Source organism: Pinus tabuliformis, chromosome 4_1 (genome assembly GCF_031772625.1).
Source record: "Pinus tabuliformis cultivar Carrire ecotype Pingquan chromosome 4_1, CPIR1, whole genome shotgun sequence".
In the NCBI taxonomy this organism is placed as follows: Eukaryota; Viridiplantae; Streptophyta; class Pinopsida; order Pinales; family Pinaceae; genus Pinus; species Pinus tabuliformis.
The window spans coordinates 783,857,315-783,874,852 of record NC_142303.1 but is presented as its reverse complement, the minus strand read 5'-3'; positions in this window follow the sequence as shown (position 1 = coordinate 783,874,852).

The following is a 17,538-nucleotide window of genomic DNA, read 5'->3' as shown; positions in this document are numbered from 1 at the left end:
TAAAATGTCATGGGCTAAGTTTTATGGACAAAAGTCATCTTATAGAGGTGGAATATTTTGATATAATTTTAGCTAGGTTTAGAGCTAAAATTGTTTAGAAAAGTAAGGTGTGTGTTGTTTATCTATGTTGTTGTAGGTTTAAGTATATAAGGGGTTGGGTATGCATGTTTTTATAAATTGTGCAGTGAAATTATTATATGGAGAGGGGGTCCTTTGTCTTATAAATAGGGGATCTTTTGGTGTTTAGCTAGATTGTTAGATTTTCTTTTCCTTTTTTTTTCTTTTTTTCTTTTTCTTTTTTTTTTTTTTTATTTTTTTACTAGGTTGAGTTTACACTAAGGCTAACCCGTTTATTGGATTGAAAAAGAATGAATGATCAACCCAAAATGGAAGGTGCATGGTGTGTTGTTCATCCCATGTTGTTATAGGTTTAAGTATATAAGGAGTGGAGTATGCATGTCTTTATAAATTGTGCAGTCAAATTACTACATGGAGAGGGGGTCCGTTGTCTCATAAATAGGGGATCTCTTAAGTCAACATTTGGTGTCTAGCTAGGTTGTTAGATTTTCTTTTCTTTTTCTTCTTTTTTATTTTTTCATTTTTTTACTAGGTTGAGCTTACGCTAAGGCCAACCTATTTATTGGATGGAAAAAGAATGAATGATCAACCCACAATGGGATGTTATCGCCAGGATTATGCGAAGCTCGATCAAGTATGGATGCCCCATGGGATAATTCAATTCCCCCAAAATTGGCTTCCATACTCAACTCCTCCCCATGAAGTTTGAACGTAAGACCTAGCGGGGACTAAGCCCCATGTAAATCAATTGGTCTATACCTCATGAGTGACACTAAATTATATTATTATTATTTATTAATATATCTTAATTTATTTGTGTCCACATGGGACGACTGAATGATTAGCACAATGGGATGTTATCCCCTCCACCCAATTTCAAATCCTATGGAGGGACATCTTTGGCCCGTTGTGATAATGCTCAAGGAGTAGGTTGCCCCACCCTCATGGAGTTTTGGCTCTTACTAAGTCATAAATTCCTAGTATATTTGGCTTACACGTTGTTGGATATACTCTTGGTGTTATAGTGGTAGTCGCTAGGTTTGATCTTGGGCCTCACCCAGATTACTCCAACGAGTTACCAATTCACCATGGTATACATACATCATACACACACACACACACATATATATAAAAAATCACCTTGTGACAATTAAATACTTAAGATTTATTGTGGATTTTAATTGATAATATTAACTATTACCCTCCATAAACTATCAATGTTTCATTGATTTCATACTTCTGTGATCCATATTGTTATTCTGAATGTCTTTCGTATTAATCACATCACTAGTTTTAGGTCGACGTTTTGAACCATCAAGGTTTATTGAAATAATGTATTACATATTATTCAAAATGACTTTCTTATAGTTGAACATGGTCAACTTAAAGTATTGAAGTGATTATACTTTTCACAAGTGATAGGTCCCAATAAGTAAAGTGGAATTATATTTGAAAATTGTAAATTATAAGCATTCTTCTTATTCGCCTATTTTTTGATTTGGCAGAGGGGTTTGATTGATAACTAATCAGAATCAACTAATCAAAATGGCATTAGCTAGGCCAAAGATCAACCAATTAGTTGTGATTGTAACCCTATAGGATATACGCAATATGATGCAAGTCACATATATTAAAGACTCGTACATTGAGTCAACCATATAAATATGGGGCACCCACTTTTTTCGTCAAGCCTCTGTAGGTCTTAATAAATCATGAGGGTTGGAACCAATATGGTGAGGTTGACAAGTTCCCCTCCCCCCTAATTGATTAAGTTATTGTCCATTTAAATTTTTAAATTGAAGGACATGGGGGGGAGCTTTTTTCCACTTTTTTTTGCCCTGGAGTATGCCCTAAAACTACTTCCGGTTGGCTAAGAGCTCATCTTCCTCACACATAAAGAAACAAGTTAACGAACCAATACCTAGAGGCATCTGGTAGGAGTGAAAGTTTGCCCCCTTATAGAACACCAACGAGTAATTCTAGGTGGTGTGGTTTTCCTTGAATAACAGTGATGAGTCATCCTACATTCATAGATAGCAGCCAATAATGGTTGTCCCCACTGTTGGTTTGACAATTGAGTTATGATATGTTTTCTCATTGTTTAAAAAAAATAAAAATAAAAATCGTTTATCCACTTATGTGTGTATGAGTCACAGTATTACAATAATAATAATAACAATCAAATTTAAGGTCCTGGTATGACCAGATTCCTAATTAATAAATGGGACCATCTTGTTATGACAAAGGACCCTCTTCATGTTGTTATTTGATGTCTATTGACTAAGATGGGATGTTTCCACACTAATGATACAGATTTAAAGCCCAACAAATATAAAGCCTTAGAAATTAGATCGTCAACCAAGTTTAATAACATTTATATGTAACATTCTTAGGGTGGCAAAGGTGGGGGGAACATTGATTTATATATACACATGGAGTTTGGGAATTGCTTCCAACAATTAGGCCAAACTTTATGCTTACCTACAAAGGTTGAACTTAGCATGCACCCATCACAAACAAAAGTTAAATGTAGTGGGGGACTACAATAACATATAAGACATGATTTTGAGCATCTCTCCTCTCAAAGTAAACTCTTGCCACGATCCTTGACAAAATTGGACAATTAGTGTGTTTCTTTCCTTTGTTAATTTCTACCATGTGTAAAGGGAAACAAAACCAAACCGATTCATTTGCAAATAAGGGAATTCATGAAAAAGTGGGTGTTATCATCATCAAAATCAAAGTGAATTATCAACTGGATGTAGAATGGGTGATTGGGAGAAATGTTGTTAACGTCCCTACCTAGGTTCAATTCCCACATGTGACAATGTTTGAACTTATATTGAGTATATCCTTGCATGGCTTCGAGACTTATTGTTTGAAATGAGAGTCTCTCTCTCTCTCTCTCTCTCTCTCTCTCTCTCTCTCTATATATATATATATATATATATATATGTGTGTGTGTGTGTGTGTGTGTGTGTGTGTATATATGTATGTATATATATGTATATATGTATATACATATACATAACACATACACATACACATACATATATGAATTTTGGTTTGCGTTGATTTATTATTATTATCATTTGTTTAAATGACATGTCTCAACTCCATGTTGAGAATTAAAGGAATTACACATCTCCATCCGGAGCAATCGAAAATGCTAATTAAAGAATACGAATTTTTTGCGTGCATTTGCTTTGGCATTGGAATATTTACTTTCTTGTTAATTATTTTTCAAAATTTCATGTGTCAACTCCATGTCAAGAATAAAAGGAATTACACGTCTCCCCCATACTAGGCTATAGAAAATGTCAACTATGTGTTAGGAATTGAAGGTGTTACACATCTCCCTTGTATTGGGATGCATAAAACATTTGTTTAGAGAATGAGAAAACCCCTATCAATAGAATAACATCTCTCTCTCTCTCTCTCTCTCTCTCTCTCTCTCTCTCTCTCTCTCTCTATATATATATATATATAGAGAGAGAGAGAGAGAGAGAGAGAGAGAGAGAGAGAGAGAAAACCCCTATCAATAGAATAACAGGGGTTTTCTCTCTCTCTCTCTCTCTCTCTCTCTCTCTCTCTCTCTCTCTCTATATATATATATATATATAGAGAGAGAGAGAGAGAGAGAGAGAGAGCACTATTTGAGATGGATATTGAAATATTTTATTTATTGTCAACACTGAAATATTTCTTCATTATTAATATTTTCTTATATACCATGTGTCAACTCCATGTTGAGCACGGAAGGGATTACACATCTCCCTCATATTACACTATAGAGAGTGCATCACAATACAATTACCGTGTCACCTACAAGATTCAAAAGATAACTACTATCATTATCAATTGTCATAAAAGTGCTATTATTGATAGCAATTTTTTGATGAACGTTGCATATATAATTTATTTATTTGTTTATTAAGAATAACTTGAGGCTATTTGCACTAATAAAAAAAAATGTGGCAAATGCACAAATTGAAGATACAACATGAAAAAAGTTATAAAGAGATTTTGATAAGCTATTAAAACACAGAAAAGGCTTATATATGGCTACTATAAATAGTTTTAGATAGTCGTAGTTTAATGAGACCACAATTCGCCAGGAAAACAATGGAAATTATGGCAGGATTTTGAAAAAATCTCGTAGAAATTTTTGGAAATCCTAGTTACAGTTGTCAAGATTCAGGATTTTGGGTGCCCAAGGGTTCTTGATGGTGTTGAATCCATTTCCACCATCAAAAAAATGATTCAAACACTCCCATGATTAGATTTGTTAAAAAATATTTCACCAGATTCCGACAATAATTTCGTTGTCTTGGCAAAATTGTGGCCTCGGTAGACAATTTCGTTTTAGATATAGAAGTCTGACAAAAATAACCTTACAATATAGAGTTATAGAACATGAAAGGAATTAATATCTCCCTTGTATTGTGTCGTAGAAAACTTCTCTCAAAGAAATGAGGTTTTTTTTTTTGGTATAACCTAGGTAAGCATATTATATTAACTCAATGCAAAAGGAGGATAATTATAGAAATGCTTATTATGTACAATAGTTTGTCACTAGGGAAACCATACCAAACACATAACATAACTAACTTAGACCATTGAAAGAGTTTGAAACTTAAATAAAAACTACTTAAGGGCTATTATCTTGACCAATTATGGCCCATGCTACCAATTTAATAATCATCCTATTAACCTCTAATCCCAAAATATTATAAAAACACAAAAGCAAAATCTATTGCCATGAGAGTTATTTTGAGGGGGTATCCACCTGTATAGTGACAGGTGGACTAGTGTCTCCTTCAGAATTTGAAAACTCCACAGTGGCTAGTGTTCAAGCCATCTTCATCACTTTGGTGTCCAATTTCCTTACTCGCTTTTGGGTTTCATCCACACATAGTGAGATTTCTTGTTATTCCTTAAATCTCTCCACTAAAACCTTTCCCATAATCATATTTATTTTCTAGTAGATGTCCATTGCTTGCATATCTTTGGTCCATCTGGTCTTTGTGATGCTTATATCAGGGATATAATTGTCAACTTGTTAAAAGACTTCCTCATTGGAAACTAATTGATGCCCAATTTGAGCTTCTCTCTCTACATTGTCTTGGTGAAATTGTGGCCTCGGTAGACAATTTCGTTTTAGATATAGAAGTCTAAAAAAAAATACCTTACAATATAGAGTTATCAAACATGAAAGGAAGTAATATCTCCCTTGTATTGGGTTGTAGAAAACTTCTCTCAAAGAAATGAGATTTTTATTATTTATTTATTTATATTTTTTTTGTATAAGTTAGGTAGGCATATTATATTAACTCAAAGAAAAAAGAGGATAATTATATAAATGTTTATTATGTACACTAGTTTGTCACTAGGGAAACCATACCAAACACATAGCATAACTAACTTAGACCATTGAAAGAGTCTAAAGCTTAAATAAAAACTACTTAAGGGCTATTATCTTGACCAGTTATGGCCCATGCTACCAATTTAAATAGTCATCCTATCAACTTCTAATCTCAAAATATTAAAAAAACACAAAAGCAAAATCTATTATCATGAGAGTTATTCTGGGGGGTATTCACCTGTATAGTGACAAGTGGACTAGTGTCTCCTTCAGAATTTGAAAACTCCATATTGGCTAGTGCTCGAGCCATCTTCATCACTTTGGTGTCCAATTTCCTTACTCGCTCTTGGGTTTCATCCAGACAAAGTGAGATTTCTTGTTATTCCATAAATCTCTCTACTAAAGCCTTTCCATAATCATCTTTCTTTTCTAGTAGATGTCCATTGCTTGCATATCTTTGGTCCATCTGGTCTTTGTGGTGCCTATTGTTGAAAAGTGCAACAAGAAATGTTAAAAATAGAAAATGTTAAAAATAGCACTGCTATAAATAGCAATTCAGCCATTGTGGATCTTAGCAACAATGGGTGAAAAGTGAAAGTGCTAAAAATAGCTTTTCTAAAAATAGCATTTCGGGATCCCTTCTTATTTTAGTCAGTCCCTGGACTAAACATAGGAAGTAAAATTCGAATTTGATATTAACAACTGTTTCTAAATTGATTAATTAATTCATCTTGAGTTAATTAGTTAAGGAATTATGAACATGAAGTCTATGTGAGGACATGCAACAGTTTCTCCTTTGATTGAGGAATTTATCCATCAGTTAAAGAGATAAGAGTGAGTTGTAATCAGTTGACTCAGTTAACTGAGTCAAGTCCAGTTAGATTAATTTAACAAATTTTTAAATTAATGAGAGTTCAGTTAGTTAATGCTTGCATGCATGTAACTACTGTATTTAAGATAACTGAGTATTCACTCATGGATAACTCATGCATGTCAGTTTAGACAGAGACCCAGTTGAGATCAGATAGAGGGACAATGTACTATCAGTTGCAAGAATATTCCATTGTGAATATTCCTTACATGACGAAGGAATATTATTCCTTAGAGATTGTGCAGTTACTTATTCAGGTTAGTGAGTGTGATGAGGCCAATTCACACATGTGGCTTCACTAGACCCCAAGGAAAACTGCGCAAGGAAATAGGAGGCTTGGAGGGCTTGAGGAGGATATATTCTATGTCTATTCAGTCTGTGAGTTGTATTGTTTGATTGCAGAGAGAGCAGGATAGCTTTTGAGCTGATTCTTTTTGTAACTTGAACAAGATTTCCACTTGTATGATAATACAGAGTTGGGGTTTTAGGCAGTTGCTTTCCCCAGTGTTATATCTTCTGTGTTATGGTTGATTACTTCTCATTCTCAGTTATATCTGTTCTTGGTTGATGATGCTCATATCTGTTTAAGCTTCCACAAAGTTTATGGTAGAAGTAGATCTAGTATTATGCTTTAGGATATTGCATATATCAGTTGATCTACAGGTGAAAATTCTACATGGTATCAGAGCAAAGGTGATCAAGGAAGAACAATATACAAGAAGGAGAAGTTCGAAGTTTGGTTTCTGAATATTGAAATTGAGTTCTTATCACATCTCTATTTCACCTATGGCGTTCAATGGTTTAAGACTCGAATATGCCCTTGATGGCAGTTCGAATTATATAGCCTAGAAGGATCGCATGGAGGCAGTATTAGAAGATAACGGTCTAAAGGACTTCATTGATCAAGAAGTCCCCAAGCTGATTGTTGCTACTCAATTGGCTGAATAGAAAAAGTGTGTGGCTAGAGCAAGGAGAATCCTCCTGGAGGGAGTTCAAGATCACATTGTCTTGAGCCTCCATGGGAAGGAGACTTCGTTTTCGATGTGGAAAGCATTGAAAGATCTTTATCAGAATAACAGCGATCAGATGAGGTTGGCGCTGAAAGACAAGCTTCGAAAGATCAAGTGCAAAAAGGGCGACACGATCTCTACGTTCCTGAACAAGCTCACCACTTGCAGGGATGAGCTTGGAAGCGTAGGGATCACGACCGCTGATGACGATATGGTGAGTCTAGCACTCCTCGGTCTTCCTAAGAGCTGGCATAGCTACCAGGACTCGGTTAATGGAAGAGAGAAACTACCAGATTGGGAACGACTTTGGTCGAACCTAATGCAGGAGGAGATAAGGTGAAGCACCAGGGATGGATCTTCATCAAAACATGATGATGAAGAAAATATAGCTTTAGCCAGTAAAGCTAAGAAAGGGAAAGGGAAGGCGTCCTAATCCAAATCTTCTCATGGTGGGAAGAAGTTTGACAAGTCGAAAGTGCGATGCTTTCACTGTCATGATGTGCGCCATTATGCAATGAATTGTCCACAAAAGAAATCTAAGAAGGGTTCCTCCAAGGGATCTGATGGTGAGGCAATGGCCTCACAGTTTGAGCTGGATTTCTCTCTTATCGTATGCATGGTTTCATCCATGGTGGGATGTGTTTGGTACCCAGTGGATCTTCTTTCCACATGACGGGTGACAAGAATCTTTTAATTACATTAGAGGAGAAGGATCTCCATATGCGGATCGAGATGGGCGATGATGGAAAGTACTGTGTCTCAGGTGAAGGTACAGTTGTGTTTCAGAGGGAGCATGGTGCTCCTCTCACCCTATCTACTGTTAAGTATGTACTAGGTCTGAAAAAGAATCTTGTGTCTGTTGCTATGCTAGAAGATAAAGGCTATGATGTAGTCTTTAGTAAAGGAAAAGTTTTCCTGAGGCATATCGGCACCGGACAGACCAAGCGAATTGGGATTCGAGTAAAGAATCTCTACAAGATAGAGGTAGAAGACTATGCTACATTGAGTTCCAAAGCAGAGGTGGTGCAAAGCCAAGATGTTGGCGAGCTATGGCATAGAAGACTGGGCCACTTGCATCATAGGGCCTCGAAGATCATGCAACAAATTTCTACCAGCTTACCCAATGGAAAACTGGAGCAAACAAATACATGCAAAGGATGCACCCTGGGTAAGTATGCAAAATCTTCCTTTCAGAATCGGGATAGTAGAGTTGGAGCAATCCTGGAGCGAGTTCACTCAGATGTATGTGGACCATTCTCTATAGCCTCCACCGCTAAATAAAGGTACTATGTTATTTTTATTGATGATTTTTCTCGTAGATGTTGGTTCTAATTTATGCAAAAGAAGGATCAGACCTTCTTGAGGTTTTGTGATTTTAAAGCCTTGCCAAAGAAAGAATCTGGAAAGAAAGAAAAAGCCTCGCGTAGCGACAATGGTGGAGAGTATGTTTCTTAGTAGTTTAAAGACTTCTGCGCTGCAGAAGGAATTAAACGGGAACTGACGGCACCCCATAACCCACAACAGAATGGGGTGGCTGAAAGGAAGAATAGATCTATTGCGGGAGCAGCTCAAGCGTTGTTTCATGACCAATGCCTACCACTTCATTTATGGGCTAAGGCATGCAATACAACAGTGTACCTTCAGAACAGAAGTCCTCATCATATCTTAGGGATGAAGACACCTATGGAGGCCTTTTCCGGGAAGCGACCAAATGTGAGTCACTTCCGCATCTTTGGATCATCAGTTTACTGTCATGTGACCAAAGATGCTCGAAAGAAGCTAGACCCAATAGCTGAGTTGGGGATACTTGTGGGGTACATAGATACACCCCACAACTATCGTGTGTTTCTGCCTGCCAGTCAGAGGACCATAGTGCACAGGGATTTGAAGTTCGACGAGCAGAGAGCCATGCGAGTGTCACTTGAGAGGGAGCTCAAGTTGCATGGAGATGAGGAACTTTTAGTTCCAAAGGAGGAGGAGCCTCCTAATGATGTGGATCAACGACATGCAGAGGATCTAGTAGTGGAGACCACCACTCCTGAAGAGTCTTCTAGAGACGGGCATAAACGCTTGTGGGAAGCTGACAAATTGATGCTAGATGCGAGTGAGAATTTGGGGTAGCCATCCTCTCAACACAGACAGAGGAGATCTCCCGAGAGATACACTGGCTACATGGCCCTGGTTGGGGAGTGTGTAGCAACCGAACCTTCTTCTTTTAAGGAGGCAGAACATCATCCAGTCTGGGTTGATGCAATGGTAGAAGAGTATGATTCTATCATACAAAACAGTGTGTGGGATGTTGTCCCTAGACCTGGGGACAAGTCAATGGTTAGTTCTCGATGGCTTTACAAGGTAAAGCAGGCAACTAATGGCAGTGTTGAGGAACACAAGGGAAGGTTTGTTGCTCGAGGTTTCTCACAAGTTGCAGGGATCGACTACGATGAGACCTTTGCTCCCATAGCAAGGTACTCATCTATCAGATTGATGCTAGTTTTATCAGCTCAGATGGGTTGGAAGATCCATCAGATGGATGTGAAGATGACATTCCTCAATGGGAAGATTGAGGAAGAGGTACACATTGAGCAGCTCGAAGGATTTGATACCTTCGATCGCGAGTCGCATGTTTGCCGACTCAAGCGAGCACTGTATGGGCTGAAGCAAGCACCCCATGCTTGGTATACTAGGATCGACAGCTATTTCACCGGATTGGGCTTCACCAAGAGTGAAGCAAATGCAAACCTTTACCACATCATGGTAGAAGGTAAGCCATTGATTATTGTACTTTATGTCGATGATCTGATTTTGACAGGTGATGATCAGCTGATCAAATCTTGCAAGAAGGACCTTGCAAGAGAGTTTGAGATGAAGGACATGGGCCTCATGCACTACTTTCTAGGCATGGAAGTGTGGCAGAAAGATGGGGAAGTATTTGTGTCTCAAGGCAAGTATGCCAATGAGATACTCAGGTGCTTTCACATGGAGAAGTGCAAACCCATGCAGACTCCTCTAGCTGGTAATTGGAGGAAGGAGGATGCTACTTTAGGTGAGGTAGTAGTTGCTATTGTTTATCGGCAACTTGTGGGTTCACTTATGTATCTAGTGAACACACGACCAGATTTGTGCTTTGCAGTGAACCAGCTGAGTCAAGCTATGGTTCAGCCAACCAAGTTATTTTGGAAGGCAGCGAAGCATGTGCTGAGATACCTCAGAGGCACTACACAGTACGGATTGTGGTACAGACAGACAAAGGGAGTGAAGCTGCAAAGCTTCACGGATGTGGATTGGGCAAGTAGTCCATCAAACCGGAAGAGCACTTCTAGAGGAATCTTCAACCTTTGTTCAGCTGCAGTTTCCTGGTACAGTAGGAAACAAAGATCAGTTGCACTTAGCTCAGCAGAGGTTGAATACATGGCTGCTAGTCAAGCAACATGCGAGGCTATTTGGATGAGGAAGATTCTAGTGGGATTGTTTGGTCAGATGATGGATCCTACAGTGATATACTGTGATAATCAAAGTTGCATAAAACTCTTTGAGAATCTAGTGTTTCATGACAGGTCCAAGCATATAGATATCTGTTACCATCATCTACGGGACTGTGTGGTCAAGAGGATCACGATGTTGTTGTATGTTTCTACCGAGGAACAGGATGCAGATATTTTGACTAAGGCATTGTCAAAATGCAAGTTCAAGTTCCACAGAGAGAGGATCGGGGTTACTGATAATCCCTTTCCTGTTGAGAGGGAGTGTTGAAAAGTGCAACAAGAAATGCTAAAAATAAAAAATGCTAAAAACAGCACTGCTATAAATAGTAGTTTAGCCATTGTGGATCTTAGCAACAATGGGTGAAAAGTGAAAGTGCTAAAAATAGATTTTCTAAAAATAGCATTTTGGGATCCCTTCTTATTTTAGTGAGTCCCTCGACTAAACATAGGAAGTAAAATTCGAATTTGATATTAACAATTGTTTGTAAATTGATTAATTAATTCATCTTGTGTTAATTAGTTAAGGAATTATGAACATGAAGTATATGTGAGGACATGCAACAATTTATCCTTTGATTGAGGAATTTATCCATAAGTTAAAGAGATAAGAGTGAGTTGTAATTATGAGTTGTAATCAGTTGACTCAGTTAACTAAGTCAAGTCCAGTTAGATTAATTTAACAGTTTGTTAAATTAATGAGAGTTCAGTTAGTTAATGCTTGCATGCATGTAACCATTGTATTTTAGATAACTGAGTATTCACTCATGGATAACTCATGCATGTTAGTTCAGACAGAGACCCAGTTGAGATCAGATGGAGGGACAATGTACTATCAGTTGCAAGAATATTCCATTGTGAATATTCCTTGCATGCAGAAGGAATATTATTCCTTAGAGATTGCGCAGTTACTTCTTCAGGTTAGTGAGTGTGATGAGGCCAATTCACACATGTGGCTTCACTAGACCCCAAGGAAAATTGCGCAAGGAAATAGGAGGCTTGGAGGACTTGAGGAGGATATATTCTATGTCTATTCAGTCTGTGGACTATATTGTTTGATTGCAGAGAGAGCACGATAGCTTTTGAGCTGATTCTTTTTTTAACTTGAACAAAATTTCCACTTGTATGATAATACAGAGTTGGGGTTTTAGGCAGTTGCTTTCCCCAGTTTTATATCTTCTGTGTTATGGTTGATTACTTCTCATTCTCAGTTATATCTGTTCTTGGTTGATGATGCTCATATTTGTTTAAGCTTCCGCAAAGTTTATGGTAGAAGTAGATCTAGTATTATGCTTTAGGATATTACATATATCAGTTTGTATAAGTTAGGTAGGCATATTATATTAACTCAAAGCAAAAAGAGGATAATTATAGAAATGTTTATTATGTGCACTAGTTTGTCACTAGGGAAACCATACCAAACACATAACATAACTAACTTAGACCATTGAAAGAGTCTAAAACTTAAATAAAAACTACTTAAGGGCTATTATCTTGACCAATTATGGCCCATGCTACCAATTTAAATAATCATCCTATTAACTTATAATCTCAAAATATGATAAAAACATAAAAGCAAAATCTATTATCATGAGAGTTATTCTGAGGGGGTATCCACCTGTATAGTGACAGGTGGACTAATGTCTCCTTCAGAATTTGAAAACTCCATATTGGCTAGTGCTCGAGCCATCTTCATCACTTTGGTGTCCAATTTCCTTACTCACTCGTGGGTTTCATCTAGACAAGGTGAGATTTTTTGTTATTTCTTAAATCTCTCCACTAAAACCTTTCCCATAATCATCTTTATTTTCTAGTAGATTTCCATTACTTGCATATCTTTGGTCCATCTGGCCTTTGTGGTGCCTATTTCGGGGATATAATTGTCAACTTGTTCAAAGACTTCTTCATTGGAAACTCATTGATGCCCAATTCAAGCTTCTTTCTCTGCATTGTCAATTTCTTGTTGTACTACTCTGAGGAGGGTGATCTGATAAACCATGGTAGAAGTTTTCACTGCATTTTATACCACTGAAGTAGAGTGTATCATGCTACCACAACATCCTCGCCTATTCCTCCAGACCCTCACCCTAGTTATTATTACTTCCAGATGGAACCATAAGTATATAGTTAAAAAAATAAGAAGAAGCTCTCCCACCAAGGGGAAGATGATAGCCAATAAGGAGAACCTTTAAACCATTCAAGAGATGGGCTCCAATTGTAAATTTTCAACACTAGAGCCTGCTCATCCAAGGATAAAAAACTAGCCCTACCCAATGTATTACCAAGTGAATGAAACTCCTTGAGTAACTAGTTAAACAAACTAGAAGGAAGCATGTCAATTATAACAAGGCAAGGGATAGGAATAGGGAAACTTAAGAAGTAGGGAAGCCAATTGAGACCAAAAGAAATATATAGTCTTACAGAGCAAAATGGAACACTCGCCACCTAAAACAACCAAAGGCATAGCAACGTGATATAAGAAAGAGATGACACCAAACCAAAAATGAAGTGATAAAAGCCCATGACTGGAGACAAAAGATGTGCTTAGAATATCTTAATAACAAAAATCCCTCCCCCATGAATTAATAAAAATATCCATCAAAACTTGACAAAACAAAGAGTCAAACAACAAGCCTGACAAAACAAAAATAGGAAAGTTAACCTTTTAAAAAGAAACATCCAACAAGGAAGGATAGATAAAATGAAAATTTGACCTTTTGTTGAGTGCCCACCATGGATAATTAGACCAAAGTCCTCATTGTTCTGAGTGGTGAACATTTGCAGAGTAACATCACCCTCGTGCTTTTCACATGATTTTTCTTGCTCTTCTCATAACACCAATGTATCAAGTTAACCTTCCAAACAATGGTCTTGTCCCAATAACCAACGATGTTGTCACGCTTTTGCACTAACATTAATGGATGACGATCAGTGTGTTGAAATTGTAGCAAGGAATGGCTTCTTTGACTTGTGCCTTAGTCAAATATGCTAATTTGAATTCATGCTCTTAGATACTTTAGTTAGTTGTCAGTTAACATGTGTGATTTGGCCTATCACTGAGTTATTGTCAGTTAAATCGAGTTAGATGACTTTCAGTGAGTTGTGGACTAGTTGATGGCTAAAATTAGCTATCTAGTGGAGTTAACTCCAGTGGATACTAGTTAACTGATCTCTAGTTCTAGAATAGAGATAGATTTGAGTTTAGTTGAGTAGTTGACTTTCTGTTAACTCAACTTACTCTCAGTTAACTGCAACAACTACTAAAATTAGCCCTAGTAGGTCATGCAATTTGAATTGCATACTGAGATTGAACAAAGGCATAAATTGTATTTACTATGGTACACAGGTTTTTGTGTGGACAATTTGAGAAGCAAGTAGAGCAATTCTCTTGGGAATTGCACAAGGAAATAGAAGAAATTCCTATATTTTAGGGGCAAATTCGTGCTAGGAAATAAGAGCTCCTAACATGCCTTATTTACCTAAGTGTTGGGTAAGTCTTGTACAGAGTTGATCAATATTGTAGGGCGATTCCGACTTGAAGCAGATTCTATGTAATAGATTAGATTGCTCAGTTGATAATACAAGAAAGAGGGGTTTTCCTAGTTGGGTTCCCCAGATAAATTTCTATGTGTGATTGTTTTTCTATTCATTGTTTTATTTCCGCAAAATTTAAGTAGATAAATCTTGTGTCTTTTGTGATCAGTTTGCTCTCATTAGCGGCTGCAAGGTTTCAAGGATTTTCTACATTGTATCGAAGTAGAAAACAAGATAGAGACCAAGTTCCTTGATCAAATTCAAAGTGTATTGAAGAGGAGATTAGTTGGTGCGGGAATTCTACAAATGCAGGAATCATGTCATCTTATGGTTTGAGGACAAAGAATGCACTAGAAGGGACTTTTAATTTCTATGCATGGAATGACATAATGGAGGTCATGTTAGAGGATATCAGGGTTTTGGAATACATCAAGACTGATATTCCTAAACATGTAGCATCCAATGCACAACAATTGGCTCAGTGGAAGAAGGACACTGGCAAAAGTAGGAGGATGATCCTAGAAGGAGTGAAAGCCCATATTGTTCCAAATTTTCATGGGAAGGAAACCCCATTCTAGATGTGGAAGGCCCTTACTGATCTGTTTGAAATAGTAGTGATGCCAAAAAACTTGATTTAAAGAACGAATTGAGGAACATTTGACGGGAAAGGATGATCCCATTGGTACATATATAGCTAGGTTTTCTCAAGTGAGGGATGAACTTGGAGGTGTTGAAAAGAAAGTTCCACCAACAAAGCTTGTGAGCCTTGCTCTTCTTAGGCTTCACAAACCTTGGCATAGTTTCCAGGATGCAATGAATGATAGAGATAAGCTCCCTGATTAGGAGAGACTGTGGTTAGATCTTGTGCATGAAGAGATAAGGAGGAACACAAGGGATGGAGTCTCATATGGGATAGAAGATGAGGATAACTTTGCTTTAGCTAGAAAAGGGAAGAAAGCCAAGGGCGAGAAGACCCAAGGAAAAATTGAGTCTAGTCATAATGAAGGCAAGGAAAAGAAGGATCTTAGTAATATCAAGTGTTTTCATTGTCATGAGTTTGGACATTATGCTACAAAATGTCCAAACAAGAAATCCAACAAGCATGTTGCAGTAGCAGTAGTAGGAGAAGCACTCTCTTCTCAGTTCAAATTATATTTATCCTTCATAGCTTGCATGGCAAGCTCAGTATGAGGTAATGTGTGGTACATTGACTCAGGGGCTTCATTCCACATGACAGGGAACAAAGATCTCTTCAGTAGTTTGGAGGAGAAAGACATGCAATTCCATATCAAGCTTGGAGATGATGGCAGATACTTGACCAAAGGAGTTGGTACAATGAGCTTTAAGAGGGAGTCTAGTTCCCTTCTCCATCTCAAGAATGTGATGTGTCTTCCAGGATTAAATAAAAACCTTGTCTCGGTAGTATCCATTGAAGACAAAGGGTATGATGTTGTATTCATCAAAGGGAAGTCCTACCTCAAGCATTATGCTTCAAGACACGTCAATCATATTGGGGTCAAGATCGAGAAACTATACAATTCGAATATTGATGCATATACAATCTGGAGCAGCAAGGCAGAGAGTTCTTAAAGTAGAGATGTGGTGGTTGAACGAGAGCAGAATAGAGCTCTCAATATGGAGGCTCAACCAATATCTCAGTTTCAAGTTAAGCTAGTTGGCCGTTGGCTTAATAGAAGGATGATGATGATGAGGGCCATAGCCCAAGGTGAGTGGAGGTAGCCACTCAGTCAGAGACTTCCAGTATAGGGAAAGTTCGAGCCAAATGGGTAGAGGATTTAGTTAAGGGAGCTTAGAAGAGATTTGAGTCCCGCGGCACCAAGAAGCAAACACCCAGATACACAGGGTACATGGTTCTTTCTAATTCAAAGGGAGCAGTTGCAGCAACAAAGAACTTGGTGGAGCTGAAGATATATCTAGGTGCACAAGGTTATTCCAAGAAGCCCTTCCTCACTGTTAAACACACATGGGAAGCAAGAGAATCTAAAAGATAAAACATGAGAGTACATTTTTATTAACAAATGGTTTACATTTATAGTACATGTTGTGACCGTTGGGTTTCACATCCCAAGGTCTCTTGGACTCCTTTTGTCTATTCGGCTTCCACACTAACCCATTGAGGATTAGGTGTCCAACATTCACCCCCTTAATTCGAAGGGTTATGTATGAGTCCAAGAAGAGAGCTGTAATACAAAATGTGCAAAAATGCATGGCAGCACTAGGTTGAATGTGCTCTCTGAAATGTTGGTATAAAGGGCGGTGGTTTAAGGATGACCACCAACATCGAAACGCTTAGTGCAGTTCCCGGAACTCTTCCAAAATTGGTAAGAAATTGAAGTCTTCTGCTAGAGGAAGTGCTCCTATTGTTTTAAAGAGGGAAACCTTCAACCATGAAAGGGAGGTCTCACCCCACATAAAAGGGAGAACTTCAACCTGAAAAGGGAAGTCTCAACCTGTGATGGTTTAAGGATGACCAACAACTCTGGAATGCTTAATGCAATTCCTGGAACTCTTCCAAATATGGCAAGAAGATGAAGTCTTATGCTAGAGGAAGTGTCCTCAATTTTGTTCCTGGAATTCTTCCAAAACTAGCAAGAAGTTGAAGTCTTCTGCTAGAGGAAGTGTCCCAGATTACCAACTGAAGGCATGCTTAGGGGCATATTTGTTTCTGGCTACAACTCTGAAACTGCTGTGGCAGGTTATGGCTCAGGTTTGCTTGTTGTGACTTTGAAGCTTGTAGATGACCATCATTACCCCCTCTGTCATATACAAGGTGAGATGATGGAGAAAACTCAACTGCAAGACTGTTCAATACTCTGGAACAAGTTTTGACATGTGATTGGAATATCTTCTTAGCTGTTGATTCCCATTGCCAAGAAGCGATCCATCCAAGATGAATCTTTTTTCTTGCAGGACATTTGTTTCGAAAGCATTTGTGTGAAGAATGGGTGGTTGTATGACAGTGCTTACATGGATGAAGATCAAAACAGTGATCTTTCAGATGGCCAACTCGGTCACAGTGTTGGCATTTCACAATCTGTTGTTGTTGTTGTTGGTGTGGAAGAGAGGAAGAATCTGGAACAGCTGACGGTGAACTGTCATGAGGAGCAGGTGAACTGTCATGAATGAATCCAACACTTTGAAATTGGATTGGTTTGGAGTAGTCTAGAATATGAAAGGACA